Raw genomic sequence first — 21268 nt, 5'->3', positions numbered from 1 at the left:
CATAGGACTCCACCTCGTTGCACGTTTCCCCCACCGCCACGGCACGCCATGTGAGCGCTTGGAGGGGGGATGTGGAGTGGGAAAATACGAACGCGCCGCATTTAAATGGCAGTGCAGTCGCACTTTGTTTTATATTTCACATTTCTCAACAACATAGATTACCAAAAAGAAAATCGATATTTTTTAATCGTTTTGGCGCACCGAAGACATACTGTAATTGTTGTCTGTTTCAAACTGTCTGCATACGGATGGCCAAAAACATTTTCACAGGTTTCCGCACTCTGGTTTCCATGCAGTCGTGATTTATTTAGTTTCATAATCGAAAAAAAAAACATTTATCACACTTATATGTCACTCGAAATATTGCAGCGCGTGTGCAGCCTCATTGTGGAGACGTGAAAACTACCTGAGGAAAGCAGTGTAGACGTCCTGGACAGTTTTAACGTAAAAGGTTTTGTCATTAAAATGGGAATCAGTTACATGCACACATCCACAGAACTCTTTCAACTGAAACGGTAAAAGGTCTCGATAACAGCAAAATGTTCAGGCAGCTATCCTTCACAAGGCCACAATGAATATTTCAACCTCGCAGTTTCTTTAAGTACAGTACGAGCAGAGAACTGAACTGAATTTCTCAGAATGTGCTGAAAGCATCCCCATCAAATCAGAAAGAAGTTGTTTTTCACCTCACAATTTCGGTTTGTTGGCAGTGTGCAGTCGAGTCGATGTCTGCAACCCATTCAGAATGTTTTAATTTTCGTTCCTGCGCTCCTTTTTCTTGCATACAATCAACAATAGCGAGTTTTGTATCGAAAAATTGTTCCAGACTTCCCCGTTAACTCAACCAACGTAGATACCAGTAATATATAAATTCTCCATAGTCTTCGTTCATTTCCTTAGAAAACTGTTGAAACTGACAGTGAAATAATGCGTGCAACTTCAGAATTTTACTATTCATACCACCAATTTCGTCTCGTGCTTCAATGCGCAAGTTTAGCACAAAGTACTTCTCGAAGTACTGAACGACGAATCTCGTCTTTCGATCGTTGTAGTTCTTTGCTCCTTCATTGCCAACTAAATCTTTAAATTGTACACGGTATTGTAAAATCGTTTCATAGCAAATCTGCAGCAGCGTTGCTTAGACGAGTGCGTAATAAATATTGAGAATTTTCATCCCTCTCTTCTATCATTTCCATTCATTTTAGGCTTGTGTCGATAGGTCGCCAGACAGAGCGTGACATTTGGCACAGACTGCCGTTCAGTTGTAGAATACTGGGAAAATCTATTGAGTCTTCAAAGGAGTTGCTTATAAAATAGTCGTGCGACCCATCATAGAATATTGCTCAAGTGTGTGGGACACCTAACAAATACGACTAACACGAGACATTGAATGTATACAAAGAAAGGCAAAGCTAATTAAAGCAGATTTGTTTGACCCATGGAAGAACGTCAAGGACGTTCTCAAAAACTTGAACTGCTAGACTTTTAAAGACAGATGCCAATCGTTCCGCCGAAACCTACTTACAAAGTTTCAAAAATCAACATTAAGTGAGCAAAATTATAAACAATGTAGCAACGAGTCCGGGAAACATAATTTATTTATCTTGTTGCAAATCGATTTCGACTGATATCAGTCATCATCGGTGCATTTTTCTAACCGATACATGCCATAAGCAAAAGTACTGTCCTTGGCAGATTTCTATTTCATAACAGAAATCTGCCAAAAACAGTACTTTTACTTATGGCAACTATCGGTTAGAAAAATGCACCGATGATGACTGATATCAGTCGAAATCGATTTGCAACAGGATAAATAAATTATGTTTCCGCTACTGGTGGCTACATTCTTTATAATTTTATATTCCACGGTCGCTGCACAGAAAGGGAACCTTATAGAGCCCAACATTCCTTAAGTGAGCAGTCTAGCAATGTACTATTACACCCCCCCCCCCCCCTACGTATCACTGCTGCAGGGACGGCATAGATAAGACTAGGCTAATTAGAGTGCTCACCACAGTGTTTCTTTCCGTACTCTACTCTAGTACGTGGTACAATAGAAGCATCCTCTGGCACTCCGAGCGAGGTGGCGCAGTGGTTAGCACACTAGACTCGCATTCGGGAAGACGACGGTTCAATCCCGCGTCTGGCCATACTGATTTAGGTTTTCCGTGAGTTCCCTAAATCGCTCCAGGCAAATGACGGGATGGTTCCTTTGAAACGGCACCTCCGACTTTCTTCCTTGTCCTCCCCTGATCCGATGAGACCGATGACCTCGCTGTCTGGTCTACTCCCCCAAAACAACCCCAACCCATCCTCTGGCATGTACTTCAAAATGATAGCAGAGAGTAGCTGTTTATGTACACGTAGACGCAGAGTGCAGGCTGCCTCTTCCCTTGACAAACGAATGTGCGCCTCCTGTGTGGAAGACACACGGTTCAGTCACATTAAAGCGACCACCTGCCAAAGCCTGAATAACCGCCCTTCGCAGCGCGGGCGTGCAGGGAGTCGGTGAGGTTCTGCAATACACCGACACGGATGTGGAGCCATGCCAACTCAAAATCCTTGGCCAGCTGCGCTAGGTTTTTTGGTCGGGAATCCGTAGCGCAAACAGCCCGATCGAGGTGGCTGCACAGATTCTCGTCTGGGTCTAAATCCGCGGAATCTGATTGCGAAAGGAGAACGGTAGACTCACCCTGGTGCTCTTCGAACCACGCACGTACATTTCCAATAGTAATACACGTTGCGTTGTTCTACTGGTAGATATCATCGTGCCGACGAAAAAAAAAAAACCTGCATGTAGGGCTGGATATGGTCTCCAAGGATAGATGCATACTTGTGTTGATTCATAGTGCCTTCCAAAATCGCGAGATCAGCCAGGGAATGCCACGGAAACATTCCCCAGACCACAACGCTCCCACCTCCGTCCCGAACCATTCCAACGATTGTTGCAGGGCCGTACACCTCAACGGCCATCTATCTGTCGGATCTTAGAATATGACTCATCTGAAAAGGCCACTCAGTGCACGTCTCGTTGCAGTACTGGAGTGCAAATTTCAGCCTTCGTCACCGATGAACAGAGTCAGGATGGGTGTACGAACCAGGAGCCTTCTGCGGAGACCCGCAACCAGCAACTTCCACTGAACGGTGGTTGAGGAGACTCTGTTGGTAGCGTCTTGGTTCATTTGCGCAGTTAGTTGCTCAACAGTTGTGCGCCTATTCTGCAACTGCCATTCACCCCTGTCATCTATAGACTATAGTGCACCACAGATGCTTCGGTGCCGGTTTTGAATAGCACCATATCACATGCACGGTATATTTTCTCCAAGATGGCACTCGATAAATTACAAACAGCCATTTCGGTAACGCTTCCAGCCATGGTCCCACAGCTAGTGATCATATGGAAGCCAGAAAAATCGGTTCGTTTACGGATTGGGACAATGGTTCCACTGTCTCCCCCCCCCCCCCCATCCCCCCCCCCTCCGACACAATTTATATACCCTCCACCGCCAGTGCCGCTACCTGCTGTCTGTAAGTGGTTATTTCACGTTGACGTCGAACATAGACAGTGATCACATTAATGTGACTGGACGGTGTAGTTCACAGACATTCGTCCGCAGCTCGTGGTCGTGCGGTAGAGTTCTCGCTTCCCACGCCCGGGTTTCCGGGTTCGATTCCCGGCGGGGTCAGGGATTTTCTCTGCCTCGTGATGACTGGGTGTTGTGTGCTGTCCTTAGGTTAGTTAGGTTTAAGTAGTTCTAAGTTCTAGGGGACTGATGACCATAGATGTTAAGTCCCATAGTGCTCAGAGCCATTTGAACCATTTGAACAGACATTCAGGCTGCTGGAAGAGACCAGTAGACTGTCAGTGAGGAAAATTTTTCAGATGTGTCCCAAGATCGTGTCTGCATAGGAAATCATATCCCGAGCGACTTATGTTGTACAGGGTGTTTATAAATGAATATCGGGGTTTTAACGCTTTATAATATTTATTACATTAAACTTAGAGTTATAAATGATATACCAAATGAAAGAGCAACTCAAACAGTTTTACCAAGAACTTTATAAATGTTCAATGTGAGCACCATTTGTCACACGGCACACATCAAGTCTATAGCCCAAGCACTGGATAGGCCGCAATGGGCCCAATGACAGGACTTGCTTTGCATGGCTTGCACGTTCACCCGACCTAACGCCATGCGATTTTTTCCTTTGGGGCTTCATCAAGGATCGTGTGTACGTGTCTCCGCTACCAGCAGACCTCCCTGAACTAAGAAACCGGATTGAAGCAGCTGCTACTACAACCACTGAAGACACACTTATCAACGTTTGGGAAGAACTCGGCTATAGACTTGATGTGTGCGGTGTGCCAAATGGTGTTCACATTGAACATTTATAAGGTTCTTGGTAAAACTGCTTGATTTGCGCTTTCATTTGACATTTCATTTATAACTGTAAGTTTAATGTAATAAATATTATAAAGCGTTAAAACGCCGATATTCATTTATAAAAACCCTGTATTTGTGCCTTACGTTAGAAAGTTCGCAGAAGAACTTATTCCTGTGTACCGGAAGCAAGTTTTGGGATTCGAAGGGAGGTACCATGTTTCGAGTTCACTCCTATCAGCTATCTTCAGATAGCATCGCAGCACCATGTTGAAGTCGTGCGCCGCTGTCGACTGCGACCGCAGCGTATCCCAAAGCGACGTAGTGACTCTTGCCAACCGTTTATTATTCGTTTATTTGCTGACTTTCACCAGCAGTTTATCATTCGTCTTTTTGATTGGTCTGTGGCTGAATATTCGTGATTTACTTAGCTAAAAAGTAAGTGAATTGTCATACTTTGTTATGAAACATTTTTATATACAGACAGTTGTTAAGTTACACGAAATTAATAAAATAAATAGTTTTCCAAAGTGCCTTGTGGTCAATTAAAAGTATATATATTGTGACTGAAATAATATGAAGACAATCTGTATTGGTCTCGTGTGTCCCGCTGCGTGGTATCGTTTTAGGAACACCTGTTTGAGCAGCAGCGTACTTTGCTGTCATTTTCAAATGATGCCTGTAGAGTGGGTGTCTTTATTACCTCGAGCTTCCCTTACACTCTCACCCCCATCCCATTATACACTAGCCGACCACACGTGGCGTCTGGCGGAGCATTGGAGGAAAGACGCGATCGCCGAATGCTGGGCGCGAACTCCACTCCTTCACAGCTTCCGCAACTCTATCGAGCATGGAAGTCGCTCTCAGCTTATATGACTTCAGTTGACTTCGGTTGTCTGACCGCTGGGACTGTCGTTTTACTGAGACTGAAGTCTACGTCTCCACTGATCAGGCCGGCGGTCACTCGTATCTCAAGAGCCTCCTCTTAGTACTTTCGTTTATTTATATTGCACAGAATTCCCTGTAGGCAAGCAGTATAAAGGAGGTGCCATGTAGTGAACGCACTCATGCTACAGGCAACACCTCGAGATGACGCTAAAGTACACAGTCGATGTATTATTTTTCGTTAACGACTGCACCCTACGGGACGCCCGACTGCAAAACAGGCAGCTGATTCGCCAAGAGAGCTTAAGATCACACAATATGACGACAATAGTTGGATGATAATTGACATGGAATGCAGTTTTCCCAAGGCAGTTGTTTAGTACAAAAACATAAAAAGGTGAAGAGACAACACAATAATATTGATAAGTAATAGTGATGAAACTGCATCATACTATGGTTGCACAATGTGTACAGTCGCTTATCTGCACTGCAGTGTCTGCTAATATTCTTCAGTTTGATATGTCTTTGGAAGTTATTTCTTTCTGCGGCTGTGTCTAATAAAAGCCTTATTACTGCGATCGATTCGCGGAAACGAAGTTTTTATTATTAACATGCTTATCTGATAAATGCACCTTATCCACTACCTGAGCCATGAACATGAGCCGCTTCTGTGGTTTGACAGCGTTCCAATTGATCCACACTGAGCACCATAATATAATTCATTATAAAATCAGATTCCGAGGCCCGTTCTATTTTTGAAAGCAGAAATCATAATCCACTACTGCCTTTCTGGGCCTATCGTAGCTTCACCAGACCCCCTTCGCCGTCACTTTTCAGGGCTCCTGTAGGGCCTTAACATCTACTGTAGCAATCCCGGACACATGCAGTCCCCACTGCACCTCGCTCCTACAGGCAATCCCCTACTTCATGCCGTTGTCCATCTCCCACGACTTGGACGAGCATTGTAGTGATGGATGACATAATGAGTAGAGTAGCACAAGTAATTGGTGAAAGGAGGATAAAAGCTATGGTGTTTACAGATGATCTGATGATTTGGGGGAATAAGGAGGAAGTACAAGAGCAGTTGGACGTATGGGAACGAACATTACAAGAATAGGGGATGAAATTTAATATAAGTAAGAGTGAGATGATTATCACAACAAGACAGAAGGAGAGAGGAACAACTGAAATAACAATTGGTGGGGAACGATTGAGGAGAGTAGAGTGTTTCAACTACCTAGGGAGCCTGATACAGGAAGATGGAAAAAACGACAGAGAAATAAACGAGCGGGTGAGAAAAGCAGAAGCATTTGGGAAGAGTGTCAGAAGCCTGATATGGAGCAAGAATGTACCCCAAATCAGTAAAAAGGTTATATGCCGGTCATACTATGTGCCGATCCTGACATACGCATCAGAAACCTGGGTTATGAAAGGAAGAGAGCAACGCAACGTACAAGCTTGTGAGATGAAATTCTTGAGAAACAGTATTGGAGTGACAAAGATAGGCAGGTTTGGAAATGAGAAGATCAGAGAGTTAATGAAGGTGGAACCACTACAGGAGGAGATAGAGAAATCAAGGCTGAGATGGTATGGACACGTTAAGAGAATGGAGGAGAAGAGGATACCGAGGAGGATACACGAGATGAAACTAGAAGGGAAGAGACCAAGAGGAAGACCGGGAGACAGATGGCTGAAAGGAGTAGAGGAATGTGTCGAGAAGAAAGGAGAAGACCGGACCAAGGTGAAGACGGAGTGATGGTGGCAAGGCAGAAGACGATGGAGAGGGCTATGTTCAATACAGACCCGACCAGAGGCTGGAAACTGTTCAAGATTATGATGATAAAATCATATTCTTTTGTTACCAGCTATGTTACGTTGCTTCCCTTCCCAACTGATAGGTACTAGAACACAGTCAGATACTGACTCCAACTCTCGGTAGGTAGGTGACGATGTGCGATGTACAAGTCGCGAGCCATTTTCGTTTTGCGGTGTAACCTAAAGTGCGTGGTATGGTGATGGAGTACCTGTGGGACAGTTATGCGCTCGCGTGCGGTGTTTCGGGCTGAAGCTGTTTTGTGCGTGGCTTAGCTTACCGGCAGCAGCTAGGCAGTAGGCGGTCGCGAAGCTGTCTATTAATAGGCGGCCGAGTCCAACTGCTCGAGGCGGCGACAGACGAGGAAACGCGACGCGACGCGACAGACAATGGCCCCACTCTGGTTCACTTGCGAAACCAAAACCTCGTCTCACCGGCACACACCGTCCTCTGCCTCATCCTCCACCAGCGAGTCCGGAATCTTCAGGAAAATCTGGAAAACACACGCCAAATGTTCAGCACAGTCAAAAAAAACACAATGAGACATATGTATATGTATATCACGATTTGATTATATTAGGTGCTCCCTAAGACATTAATATGTTTCCCTATTGTCGAAATGTTCAAGCCTGCAATAAACAAGAGTTCTACGAAAGGACGTGACAATGTGACTTTTCGAGCTACACGGAAAAATCAACTGATGTACGGATTATACTGATAAGATTGACGCAAATCAACATTTACGGAACTATCGCTAGTTTTCTGTAGCTCTCAAACTAAAAGTTGGCACAACAATTAATACGTGAAATTGTCTCATCGCAAATATTTCACGAAGCTACTTTGTCAAAGTGAAATACATTGTCGCAAAATCTATGATAATACTAGTAGATAACGAAGCTAGAGAGGGTCGTTATTATGGAGACACCATACTTCCTCAGGATTTGGTTGACGGAACTACGTGGCAAATGTAGTCTAGGTTAGCGAATGTGGCATGCATTTCCGTGTACGCATCCGCCGCGTATTGTCGACACTGTCAGGTAGGGAGTCTCCTGTGCAGACGCTCGTTCTGACATCCGCGCGTGGCTGCCTGTTACAGCCACAAACAGTTTCCTAAGGTCATTCGCATGTAAAAAAAACTTTCGTGTCAACTATTGACTAACCCACTGAAAAAAAAGAGGAATTATCGTCTGAAAGTTATCTGTACTTTCTGCAAGCGAAGTTTTTACACGCATCAGGAAGTCATCTAAACACATTATAAATTAAGCTGCCCTTCCGCGTTGTCCTGTCTGTAAGTGAAGGCGTAAAGGCTAGCCTCAGAAACTACTACAGGAATTTTGATACGGTTTTCACTAACAGACAGGCTGATTTCACGCGGAAGCCATCTGTACACCACTACATATTATAAACGAGTAGTCCAGCCGCACATACTTACTGCTACATACTTAAGAGATTGTAAATCCGTCTTTCCAGCTATTAAAGCGCATTTTTTATTTTATCTAAAACAATGTTAGTGGTCCATTGATGAAGTTCTAAATGAATCAGACGAAATCCATAGGCTAAAATACGCCCTCATTTTTAATAGTAGTAAACACCGATTTGAAATACTTTATGTAGTTAAACAGCAATTGCGGACAACATGGTCTCACTAATACAGGATAGATACGTGTGTGTGTGTGTGTGTGTGTAGTGAGGGGGGGGGGAGGAGAACTAACGACAAATGAGCATAACTTTGGATTGCATGAGCCAAAACTTTAAGCTAGGTATACACGCAAGAGGTTTTCACGACCAGAGAGGTTTTGCGAGTAATAAGTGTCGTGTAAACAGCGTCGAGAGCGCTCGCTGGCAATGTCTGAGAGTGGGGCAAGATGTCAGATAGCCGCACTCTGCGAGTTTAGACCTCTGATGTAGACAGCTCTCAGGCAAGAGAAACTGCACTAAAAATTTGTCGGGAGAGCTGAGAGTGTTGACCGGCGATATTGCTTCGCATGTTTGTGCCATATTTCACAGTTCGTTCACTATCACAACTTAGTAATATATTTCTCCGTACTCATGCAGATATTAAATCAAAAGCACCCACGAAATTGCATGTTTTGAGCCATGATGATCGAAGAAATCACCAGTTTTGTCTGTAAAAGAACAGCACGACAGGTAGCCTATTTCGGAAGTTCTAGACTTAAACAATGGTACGTAGCAAATAACATATAAAAACGTCATAAACATATTATATACAATCAACAAACGAAAATAAAAAATTGTCACCGTAGAGACTCGATCCCACGACAATATGAATAACATAATAGCGCGCTACCTACTACGCCACATGAACACTACAACACGCCCATGTAGGCTTTCACGGCCGGCGTCTTTATCAGTAAACACTTCCGGGCTAAGTTGCCGTGGTCGATCTGTAGAAATTCTTCTCCCTGACGTTTTGTTCTCAACTACGGAGAACATCTTCCGAGGTGAGTCGACGACTGGCTGCTAGGAGCTGGGGCCGCCGCTTATATGGAGATCGTAGAGGGCGCCACTACACGTCACGTGGCGTCGATGTGTGGCTATCTCTGGCTATCGTCTGTTCTCTCGATTGCAGGCAATCGATTGTCACGTGATTGATGCAACGTCGACCGCCATTTATTGTTCAATTTTAATCCTTCTTCTTTACGATTAAAATTGTATTGATGTTTGTGGATTTCAATTGCCTCTCTATACATACGTGTGTAATAATGCGACGTCCTCGCTAGCACGCTTGTCTCACCAAATTTTATTTCGTGATCTCCATCCTTAAAAACATGTTCCGCTACTGCCGATTTGTCGATATGTCCCAAGTGACAGTTTCTTTTGTGCTCCGTCAACCGTGTATTGATGCTTCTTTTTGTAGTTCCTATGTAAACCCTGCCACAACTACACGGAATTTTATATACCCCTGGGGTGGCTAGGGGGTGACGAGCATCTTTTGTTGATCTTAGGCATTCACTAATTTTCTTAGTAGGTCTGAAAATAGTCTCCACCTGAAACTTGGCTAGTACTTTTCCAATGCGATCAGTGATGTTATGGATGAACGGAAGAAATACTTTTCCAGCTGATGGTTGTTGCTGTCTCCTATTTTTAGGCATTTTTCTACTTGGGTGAAGTGCTCGGTTACTCTCGTTTTTCGTATAACCATTTTTCGCAAAAGCAATTCGTAAATGATTTAGTTCTTCTTGTAAGTAGCCTGGTTCACAAATATTATTGGCCCTATCCACTAGTGTTTTTATGACCTCCCTCTTTTGCTTAGGGTGGTGGTTTGAGTTCTTATGGAGGTAGCGATCAGTATGTGTACCTTTCCTGTAGACCTTATGGCCTAAGGTCCCATCCGCCCGTTTGATTACTGATACATCCAAAAAGTTAAGTTGTCCGTTCTTCTCTTTTTCCATAGTAAATTTGATCTTTGGGTTGATGCTATTTAAGTGCACCAGGAAATCATTCAAGTCTTCTTCCTCATGATTCCATATTACAAAGGTATCATCAACATACCGATACCACTTCGAGGGGCTTTTTTTGGCCGACTGCAGTGCTTGATGTTCAAAATATTCCATGAATAAATTCGCAATTGCGGGGCTTAGGGGGCTTCCCATGGCTACCTCATCAATATGTTCATAAAATTCACCATTGTACTGAAAATAGGTCTAGACAGTGTTGGAACAAGGCCACTATATCAGTAGGGAACATATCGGCTATATGAGAGAGAGCTTCATCAACTGGAACCTTAGTGAACAAAGACACTATATCAAAGCTGACAAGGATGTTATTAGGACCGACAGTAATTTCCCTCAATTTCTCAATGAAGTGTAGAGAGTTTTTAATATGACTCTCAGTTTTGCCTATGTAAGGTTGTAACAAAGAGGCAAGGTGTCTGGCTAGTTCTTGGGTAGGAGCTCCAATTGTGCTGACTACTGGTCTCAAAGGAATATCAGGCTTATGTATCTTTGGTAATCCATATAATCTCGGAGGATAAGCCTCCGTTTTACAAAGATACTTTTTAACTTCTGTAGGAATGGAAGACTGTTTTATCAGACGATTGGTGGCATTCAGCACATTCGTTGTGGGGTTGGTGGCATTCAGCACTTCACCCAAGTAGAAAAATGCCTAAAAATAGGAGACAGCAACAACCATCAGCTGGAAAAGTATTTCTTCCGTTCATCCATAACATCACTGATCGCATTGGAAAAGTACTAGCCAAGTTTCAGGTGGAGACTATTTTCAGACATACTAAGAAAATTAGTGAATGCCTAAGATCAACAAAAGATGCTCGTCACCCCCTAGCCACCCCAGGGGTATATAAAATTCCGTGTAGTTGTGGCAGGGTTTACATAGGAACTACAAAAAGAAGCATCAATACACGGTTGACGGAGCACAAAAGAAACTGTCGCTTGGGACATATCGACAAATCGGCAGTAGCGGAACATGTTTTTAAGGATGGAGATCACGAAATAAAATTTGGTGAGACAAGCGTGCTAGCGAGGACGTCGCACTATTATACACGTATGTATAGAGAGGCAATTGAAATCCACAAACATCAATACAATTTTAATCGTAAAGAAGAAGGATTAAAATTGAACAATAAATGGCGGTCGATGTTGCATCAATCACGTGACAATCGATTGCCTGCAATCGAGAGAACAAAAGATAGCCAGAGATAGCCACCCATCGACGCCACGTGACGTGTGGTGGCGCCCTCCACGATCTCCATATAAGCGGCGGCCCCAGCTCCTAGCAGCGAGGCCCCCACCTGCCCGCATTGTCGACAAGCGCACTTCCTCCGGCAGTGCCCCAACCTTCAATCCCCTCCCTCCTGTAATACCTGCAGCCTCCCCCACCCTACCTACTCCCAAAAGTGTAAAGCCCGACCCCCTCCCACTACCCCTGAACTCACCGTACCTGTCCATCCCCTGGACGCCCCCACCCCTCCTGGCAATTCCCTTCGTCCCCCCCCCCCACTGCTGAGGACATCATCAGGTTCCTCACCATTGTCCTCCAAAACGTCCATCCCTTTCAGCGCCCCCACACCCTCCAACAGATCTCCCTCGCCGCCCGTTCCATCTTCCACCTTAAAATGTACGCCACCTATTCCCATAACCAGGCCCATTTCACCTTCTCCCGCCTTGACACCCTCGTCTAAATCCTTATCATGGCGCGACAGCATCGTATCCTGTTCAACAATATCCGCTCCCTTCCCGCCAACAAGAACCTCTTCCTGCACACCCATGCTACCCACCGTGTGGATGCCTTCCTCCTCAATGAAACCTTCCTCCAACCCCACCACTCCATCCACACCTCCCCCTATCTCCTCCACCGATCCGATAATCCCCTCCCAGTTGCGCGTGGCGGAGTTGCCATTGGCCACCACCGCCAGATCCCCGTTCGGCTCCAACCTCTCCTTCCCGACCCCACCGAACACCTGATCCTTAGTCTCTTCTTCCCCGGCCTTACCGTTACCTGTGCCACCATCTATGTCCGCCCCAACGCCCCTCTTCCTTTCGACTTCCTCTCCCACATCGACCGTACCTTCTCCTCCTATGTGATCGCCGCCGACCTCAACATCCATAGTCGCTCCGCTGCCCAGTTACGGCGGTGGCATCGGTTCCTCTCCTCCCTTCAAGGCGACCTCATCCCCATCCCCCAGCACACCCACCCCGAATCCAATTCCACTCCCGATGTTATTCTCTCCTCCCCCAACCTCCTTGGTCGCATTACGGTGGATGTCCTGGAGCCTATTGGTAGTGACCATCTCCCTGTCCTCCTCACTGTTTCAGACGGTCGTCGCCCCCGCCCCGACCCTCGTCATGACCCTCCCCCCAAGTACATCCATGACTATTCCCGTGCCAACTGGAATGCCTACCGGGATACCCTCTCCACTCAGGTCGACAGCCACCCTCTCGCCTACCGCCGTCCCGATGATGTCTCCCATGCCGCCTCCTTTCTCCAGCAGACCTTGTCTGAGGCCGTGGAGGCCCACGTCCCTACTGTTGCCATCCACCCCCACCGTCCTACCTTGCCGCCACAGGCCGTCCTCCTCCTCCGTGAATCCCGTCGTCTCTACCGTGCCTTCCTCCGCACGCGTGACCCGGACACCCTACGACGCCACCGGCAACTACAGCGACACATTCGAAATTTGCTCGCGGCTAAGAAACGCCGGGACTGGCGACAGACATGCACCCGTTTAAATGCTACCCTCCCTATAAACTCGTCCAAGTTCTGGACCGCCTTCCGTCGCCTTACCGGCACTAAGCCCTCCCCCTACTATCCTCTTCTCCACGATGACCACCCCTTCCCTGACGCCCTTAGTAAGGCCAACCACTTTGCCTCCTACCTGTCCGATGTGTTTTCCATCCCTGATGATCCCCGGTTCGATTACTCCCTCTTCCCAGATATCCGCGATCGAACTGACACCTCTGTCCCTCCCCTCGCTCCTGGTTTCCAGTACTTGGACAACATTCCACACACGGAACTTAATGCCCCCATCACTACACAGGATCTCATTACTACACTCCGCACCAAACGCAACACCGCTCCTGGTCACGATCGTGTCACCTACCGTCACCTTCGTGAAGCTCCTGTCTCTTTCCTCTCCACCCTGGCCAGGCTCTACAATGTAGTCCTGTCCACTGGTTACTACCCCGACCTGTGGAAAACCTCTCGTATCCTCATGTTCCGCAAACCTGGCAAACCGCCGTCCGCCGTCTCCTCCTACCGTCCCATCAGCCTTACCTCGGTCTTCAGCAAGGTCCTGGAATCTATCCTCACCCGCCGCATCCACCAGCATCTCCGCCAGCACCGCCTCCTCCCCGTTACCCAGTGTGGCTTTCGGCCGTCCTTCTCTTCCGACGATCTTCTCCTTCACCTCACTCATCTCCTTTCCGAACAGCTCAATTCCCGTCGCTCCGCAATCTTCCTCTCTCTTGACCTCGAACGCGCATATGACCGCGTATGGCATTCCGGTCTCCTCTTCAAGCTCCAAACCTTCGCCCTTCCCATTAACTACGTTCGTCTGATCGGTTCCTTTCTCTCCCGCCGTCCTTCCCATGTCACCATCCATAACGCCGATTCCTACACCTTCTTCCCCTCCGCCGGTGTGCCCCAAGGCTCCGTCCTCTCCCCCCTTTTGTACTTGTTGTACACGGCGGACATGCCGCCGCCGTCACCCCCCGTCCACCTTCTCCAGTTTGCCGATGACACCGCCTTCCTTGCCCTTGCCCCCACCCTGCAACGCTCCCAACACCTTCTCCAATCCCATCTTGACCGGTTCACCGCTTGGTGCGACCAGTGGTTGCTCACGGTCAATCCTTCCAAAACCCAGGCGATCATTGTAGGCAAAACCACCCCTTCCTTCCGCCTCCTTGATTTCTATCTCACCGTTTATGGCCGTCCCATCGCTCTCACCCCCACCCTTAAGTACCTTGGCGTCACCCTCGACCGTCGCCTCTCCTGGACTCCCCATCTCCAGACAATCCAAGCCAAGGCACGTTCCCGACTCCGTCTCCTCAAGCTCCTTTCCGGCCGTACGTGGGGTCTGGACCCCTCCACCATCCTCCACACCTATAAGTCCCTCATCCGCCCTATCCTCTGTTACACCCATCCCGCCTGGATCTCCGCCCCCCCTTCCTTTTATAAATCCCTCCAAATCCTTGAACGCCATGCTCTCCGCCTTGCCTATCGCATCCGTCTCCCCTCCCCCACGCGGATCCTGTATGATCTTATCCCCTTCCCCCACCTCCTCCTCTTCCTCGAACGAATACGCATCCTCTACACCTCCCGTAAACTCGATCCTCCTCACCCGCTCGTCTCCCCGATCCTCTCCCACCCCCGCCCGCTGCCGCGCCTGTACTCCCATGTCCCACCCGGTCTCCATCTCTCCACCCTCCTTACCCTCTCCCAAGGTGGCTTCCGCCAGCTCCCCCTCCCTGATGATGTCCTCCTCCCCTCCATCTACCCCTCCTACCAACTTTGATCCTTCCACCCTCCTCCTGTGCATGCTCCTCAGGGCACCCTCCCTCCCTTCTCTCCCTTTTTCCCTCCCCCCTCCTCTTCTCTCCCCTCCTCCCCCGGGCCTCCCCTCCCCTGTCCCTCTCCCTCCTGCCCCCGTCTCCTCCGCCATTGGCGTCCTTTCCTCCCTTCTCCCCCACTCACCCCCGTTCCCCTCTTGGCAGGTCCCCGGACTCGCACACGCTACGTGGACCTTCGCGCGCCGGAGATCGCCGCCATCAGTGTCTTGTGTGTGCCGTCGTGTTTAGTGTTCAGTGTTCACCGTCACACTCCGTTGTTCACCAGTGCCATCGTCTTCTTCAGTGTTTGTGCGTCGTCTCAACAGTTTGCAGTGTGGTTTATCGTCGAGTGTGAACGGCTCCGTGTTTGTCTCTCTGTGTCTCCTGTTTTCTCGCCCACCATTTTGTGACTTTTCTGTTTTTCTCCTGTTTTTTTTTTATGCATATGTCTTCTTTGGCTGAAGAGCGGCGTAGTGTGCTGCTGCCAGCCTGCCTATTGTATAGGTTTTAAAATGACAATAAAGTAAAAAAAAAAAAAAAAAAAAACTCCTAGCAGCATCTAGAGGGTTGGATCCCCTCCTTCGAAAGCGTCAGATTGCAAAGCCTGGGCTACTCTCAGGGTGGAATCTCCGTCTTCGAAGATTGTGTGTGTTTGTCTGTGTGCCCGCCGCTTGTTGCTGTCGCTGTTCGTTCGTTCGTCCGTCCGTCCGTCCGCCTGCCTGCCTGCTCGCCTGCCTGCCTGCTCGCTGTCCATCGCCGTCGTCGTAACTGCCTGCCTGCTCGCTGTCCATCGCCGTCGTCGTAACCGCTGCCGCCGCCGCCGCCGCCGCCGCCGCCGCCGCCTGCTGTTCGCCGCCGACCATCGCCGACGCCGACGCTGACGTCGCCGCTGCCTGCTGCACGTCCGTCTGTCCGTCGCCGTTCGTCTGCAATGAGTACTCCCACCTCCACCGTCATCTACACCTCCCCCTCCCCTTCTCCCACAGTCACTTCCTGGAGTGCCGCCCCTGGCCTCCCTCCTTCCGCCTCCCCTTCCCTTCCACCGCTCACACATCCCCCTATCTCCTCCCCTGCTGTATACCCACACCTCTACACCCTTCCTCCAGCTTCCACACCCTCAACAGCTCCCACTCCTACCCCCGCCCTCATGTACGCCTCTGTTGCCGCCTCTGCTGCCGCCCCTCAGGTCGTTGGCTTCCCCTCTCTCACCGACCCAGTCGCTTCGTCTTCTGCATCTCCCGCACGCATCACGTCGCGCCGAGCCACCATCGCCACCACTGAACCAGCTGCTTCTCCCGGTGCCTCCGCTACGCCACAGGGATCTGCCACCCGCCACCTCCCTCTCCTCCCTGTCCCTCTCCCCTCCTCCCAGCCTCCAGTCTCCAAAAAACCCCAAAAGCGCGTCCTTACCGACTCTGCTCCCGAGACTTCCCACAAAAAATCAACACCACCTCCCCCTCCCCCTCCCCCTGCCGTCACCATGGACACCACCCCTCCTCCTGCCACCCATACCTTGGCCCCCACCCTCCACACCTTCGTCCTGTCAACTCCCGATCCTAAGTTCCTCGACGCTCGTACCCTCACCAAGGAAATACGAAAGTACTTACCTGGTGCTCCCATTTCCCAACTCATTCCCCGCAGGGACTCAGTCCTTATCAAGTCCCCGTCCCCATCCTTTCACACAGACCTCCTGCGAAAACTCCCACGAGTTATGTTTGGCCCCCACGCCTCTCTGACACCCTTCCTTTCCGCTTCCACTCCTCGTCAGCCCCAGCCTCCCCGACGCCCCCCCACCTACACCGCTGTGATCACCAAGCTCAGCCCGGTGATCACAGAGGATGAAGTGTTGGTGGAACTGAACTCCCACCCGGACTTGGAAATCCGCTCTGCCCGCCGAATCCACAATGCCTCTGGTCCCACCTACCTCATGCGGGTATTCTCTGAATCTGCCCCATCCATAGACCATCTCCTCACCCAGGGTGCCCTGATATACCACCGTCGCCACCCTGTTGAATCCTCCAAATCCCCTCCCCAATCCTACCGTTGCCAGCGGTGCCTAATGTACAATGACCACCTGACTCCCAACTGCAAAAACCCCCCCACCTGTCCCCATTGCAAGGCCTCCCACTTTCTTAAAAACTGCCCCAACCTCGCTGCTCCTCCTTCCTGTAATACCTGCAATGGCCCCCATCCCACATACTCCCACAAATGTAAAGCTAAACCCCCTCCAGCCACCCCTGAACTTACGGTCCCAGTTCGTCCCGTCGATCCCCCTGTCCATCCCAACAATTCCCTCCGTCCACCCCCCACGGCCGAGGACATCATCCGGTTCATTACCGTTGTCCTCCAAAACATTCACCCTTTTCAGCGCCCCCACACCTTCCAACAAATATCCCTTGCTGCTCGCTCTGTTTTCCACCTGAACGCCTTCGCCACTTACTCCCACAACCAAGCCCACTTCACCTTCACCCGCCTCGACACCCTAGTTTAAGTCTCTTCCCTTCCCTCTCTTCCCCCCTCCTTCCCATCATGGCGCAGCACGAGTCTCGCATCCTCTTCCAGAACATTCGCTCCTTCCGCTCCAACAAATACCTCCTCATGCACACCCTCTCCCACCACCAGGTCGACACCTTCCTCTTGAACGAAACCTTTCTCCAGCCCCACCATTCTATCCGCACCTCCCCCTATATCCTCCACCGCACTGACGCTCCTGGTCCTCGTGCGCAGGGTGGAGTCGTGATTGGCCACCTTAAGCATATCCCTGTCCGGCCACAACCTCTCCTCAATGACCCCACTGAACACCTTATCCTTAGCGTCTTCTTCCCCTCCCTCACCATTACCTGTGCCACCATCTATGTCCGCCCCACTGCTCCTCTTCCTTATGACTTCATCTCACACATTGACCACACCTTCTCCACCTATGTGATTGCCGCCGACCTCAACATCCATAGCCGCACTCCTGCTGCCCTTCGGCGGTGGCATCAGTTCCTCTCCACACTTCAAGGTGACCTTGTTCCTCTTCCCCAGCACACCCGACCTGAAAGTAACACCACCCCCGATGTTGTCATTGCCTCCGCCAACCTCCTTGGGCGTATCACTGTCGCCGTCCTTGACCCCACAGGTAGCGATCACCTCCCTGTCCTTCTCACCATCGCATCTGCAAACCGCCCCCCTCCGGCTCCGCACCCTGCACCCCCTCCCAAGGTCGTCCATGACTATCGCCGTGCCAACTGGGATGCCTACCGGGACTCCATCTCCGCCCAGGTCGAAAGCCACCCTCTTACCTATCACCATCCTGACGACATCAACCACGCCTCGTCCTTCCTTCAGCAGGTAATTACTGACGCCGTGGAGGCCCATGTTCCTACTAAAACCATCCACCCACACCGTCCCACTCTCCCTCCGCCGGCTGTCCTCCTCCTCCGTGAATCCCGCCGCCTCTATCGCTCCTTCCTGCGCACTCGTGACAGGGATACACTCCAACGCCACCGGCAAATACAGCGCCACGTACGGAACCTTATTACAGCAACGAAACGCCGAGACTGGCGCCAGACCTGCACACGACTCAACGCCACCCTCCCTATCAACTCCTCCAAGTACTGGTCCGCCTTCCATCGTCTTACTGGTTCCCTTTCCGCTCCCCACTACCCCCTTCTCCATAACGATCGCCCCCTTCCTGACAACCTCAGTAAGGCCAACCACTTCGCTTCCCACCTTTCTGAGGTCTTCTCCATCCCCAATGATCCCCACTTTGATTATTCTCTTTTCCCCACGGTCATGGAACGTGCCGATACCTCGGTCGCTCCTCTTGCTCCTAGTCTCCAGTACTTGGGGCAGTTGCCCCCCTCCGACATAAACACTCCCATCACAGCACAAGACATTAAACTTATCCTCCGGTCCAAACGCAACACCGCCCCTGGTCACGACTGTGTCACCTACCGTCACCTTCGCGAAAGCCCCTATTCCTTCCTGACTGTCCTCGCCCATCTCTATAATGTCGTCCTCTCTACTGGCTTCTACCCTGACCTGTGGAAGACCTCCCGCGTCCTCTTATTCCTCAAACCCAACAAACCCCCTTCTGCCGCCTCTTCCTATCGTCCCATCTGCCTCACCTCTGTCTTCAGTAAGGTCTTTGAATCCATCCTCTCCCGCCGTATCCATCAGCACCTTGCTCAACACCACCTCCTCCCCCTTACCCAGTGTGGCTTCCGACCCTCCTTCTCTGCTGACGACAAACTCCTCAACCTTGTTCACCTTCTGTCCCTCCAGCTCAACTCCCGTCGCTCCGCCATTTTTGTTTCCCTTGACCTCCAAAATGCCTATGACCGTGTATGGCATCCCGGTCTCCTCTTTAAACTCCAAACCTACGCCCTGCCTATCAATTTTGTCCGTCTGGTCGCTTCCTTCCTCTCGCACCGTCCTTCCTATGTCACCCTCCACAACACCAACTCCCGTATCTTTTATCCCACGGCTGGCGTCCCCCAGGGTTCTGTCCTCTCCCCTCTCCTTTATCTCTTGTATACAGCTGATATGCCCAAGCCACCCCCACCAGTCCACCTTCTCCAGTATGCTGATGACACCGCCTTCCTGGCTCTCTATCCCTTCAACGGTCTCAACGTACCCTCCAAACCCACCTTAACCAGTTCACCACTTGGTGTAACCAGTGGTTCCTCCGTCTCAACCCCTCCAAAACCCAGGCAATCATCATAGGCCGCACCACTCGCTCCTTCCGCCTCCATGATTTCTACCTCACCCTTTATGGTCGTCCTATCCAACTCACCCCCACCCTGAAATACCTTGGCCTCACCCTTGACCGCCACCTCACCTGGACCCCTCATCTCCTGACCATCCAGCAGAAAGCCCATTCCCGCCTCCGCCTTCTGAAACTCCTGTCTGGCCGGACATGGGGCTTGCATCCTTCTACCATCCTCCACACCTACAAATCCCTCATCCGTCCTATTCTCTGTTATGCCAGCGTTGCCTGGATCTCCGCCCCCACCCGCTTTTACAAGGCCCTCCAAATCCTTGAACGCCATGCGCTCCGCCTTGCCTTCCGTATCCGCCTTCCTTCCCCCACACGGCTCCTGTATGAACTGATCCCCTTCCCCCACCTCCTCCTGTTCCTCCAACATCTCCGCATCCTTTACATTGTTCGCAGGCTTGATCCCCCCCACCCTCTGGTTTCCTCCTTCCTCTCCACCCCCCGCCCGTTGCCGCGCCTCTATCGCTGTATCCCTCCCTCTCTCCACCTCCATACCCTCCATCTCCTTCATCAGGGCAATTTCCAACGCCTCCCCCTCCCGGATGACGAACTTCGCCGTGACATCTACCCTTCCTTCCAACTATAACCTGGCCTTGTCCCCCCCCTCCTCCCCAGGGCCCCTTTCCCTCTTTCCTCCTTCTCCCGGAGCGGATTTTCCTCTGTCCACCCCTCCCCTGAGACCCTGCACCCCATACTTGCCTCTCTCCTTCCCACATCCCTCCCTCCCTGGCCCTCTTCCACGCGCCCCCCAGTCACCTCCCCCATCTCTTCCCCTCCCTCCCTTCTTCAGGTCTCCCTCATCTCCTAGCGCCTGGCAGATCCTCTGTGTTGCTCTTCATCAGTGTGCCACATCAGTGTTGTTTAGTGCTGTTTCTCGTGTGCGTCAAGAGGTGTGATTTTAATTGTGTCCTGCCTTGAGGTTCGCCGTCAGTGTTACATTATGTGCTATGCCTTACGTCGCTACCTTTATGCTCCAGTCATACTGTGCCTCGTGTTGTTTTAACCGTCGCAGTGTGTGGCTTTTTGTGTGTGCTACTTTTAAACAGTTTTTTATCTCCATTTTAGTCACCCCGTTTTTTTGTCTATTGCCTTCCATGATGTTCCCCCTTTTTCATATCTATGTTCACCTTATTCTCTCCTTTGCTGTTTTTAACTGTCTTCTGTTGTTTTGTTCTATGTCTTTCGGCTGAAGAGCAGCGCTTATGCTGCTGCCAGCCCGCCCCGATGGGGAATTGAAATACAATAAAGGAAAAAAAAAAAAACTCCTAGCAGCCAGTCGTCGACTCACCTCGGAAGATGTTCTCCGTAGTTGAGAACGAAACGTCAGGGAGAAGAATTTCTACAGATCGACCACGGCAACTTAGCCCGGAAGTGTTTACTGATAAATAACTACAACACGCTTCTC

At 49.9% G+C, this 21268-nt stretch overlaps 1 protein-coding gene across 2 annotated transcripts in view; it reads right to left on the bottom strand.

Moving 5' to 3' along the window:
* The window catches only part of LOC126253575 (serine/threonine-protein kinase meng-po), a 354496-nt gene that overhangs the window by 263081 nt on the left and 70147 nt on the right, over positions 1 to 21268 (bottom strand). Inside the window, exon 2 of one of the 2 annotated variants that reach the window (XM_049954998.1) lies at positions 7361 to 7573. The gene's annotated coding sequence lies outside the window, so the exon portion shown is untranslated. The remainder of the gene's footprint in view (positions 1 to 7360; positions 7574 to 21268) is intronic. The other variant, XM_049954999.1, reaches the window with a different exon arrangement.

Source organism: Schistocerca nitens, chromosome 4, assembly GCF_023898315.1.
Source record: "Schistocerca nitens isolate TAMUIC-IGC-003100 chromosome 4, iqSchNite1.1, whole genome shotgun sequence".
Taxonomy (NCBI): Eukaryota; Metazoa; Arthropoda; class Insecta; order Orthoptera; family Acrididae; genus Schistocerca; species Schistocerca nitens.
This window is presented reverse-complemented; position numbering and strand designations above follow the sequence as displayed.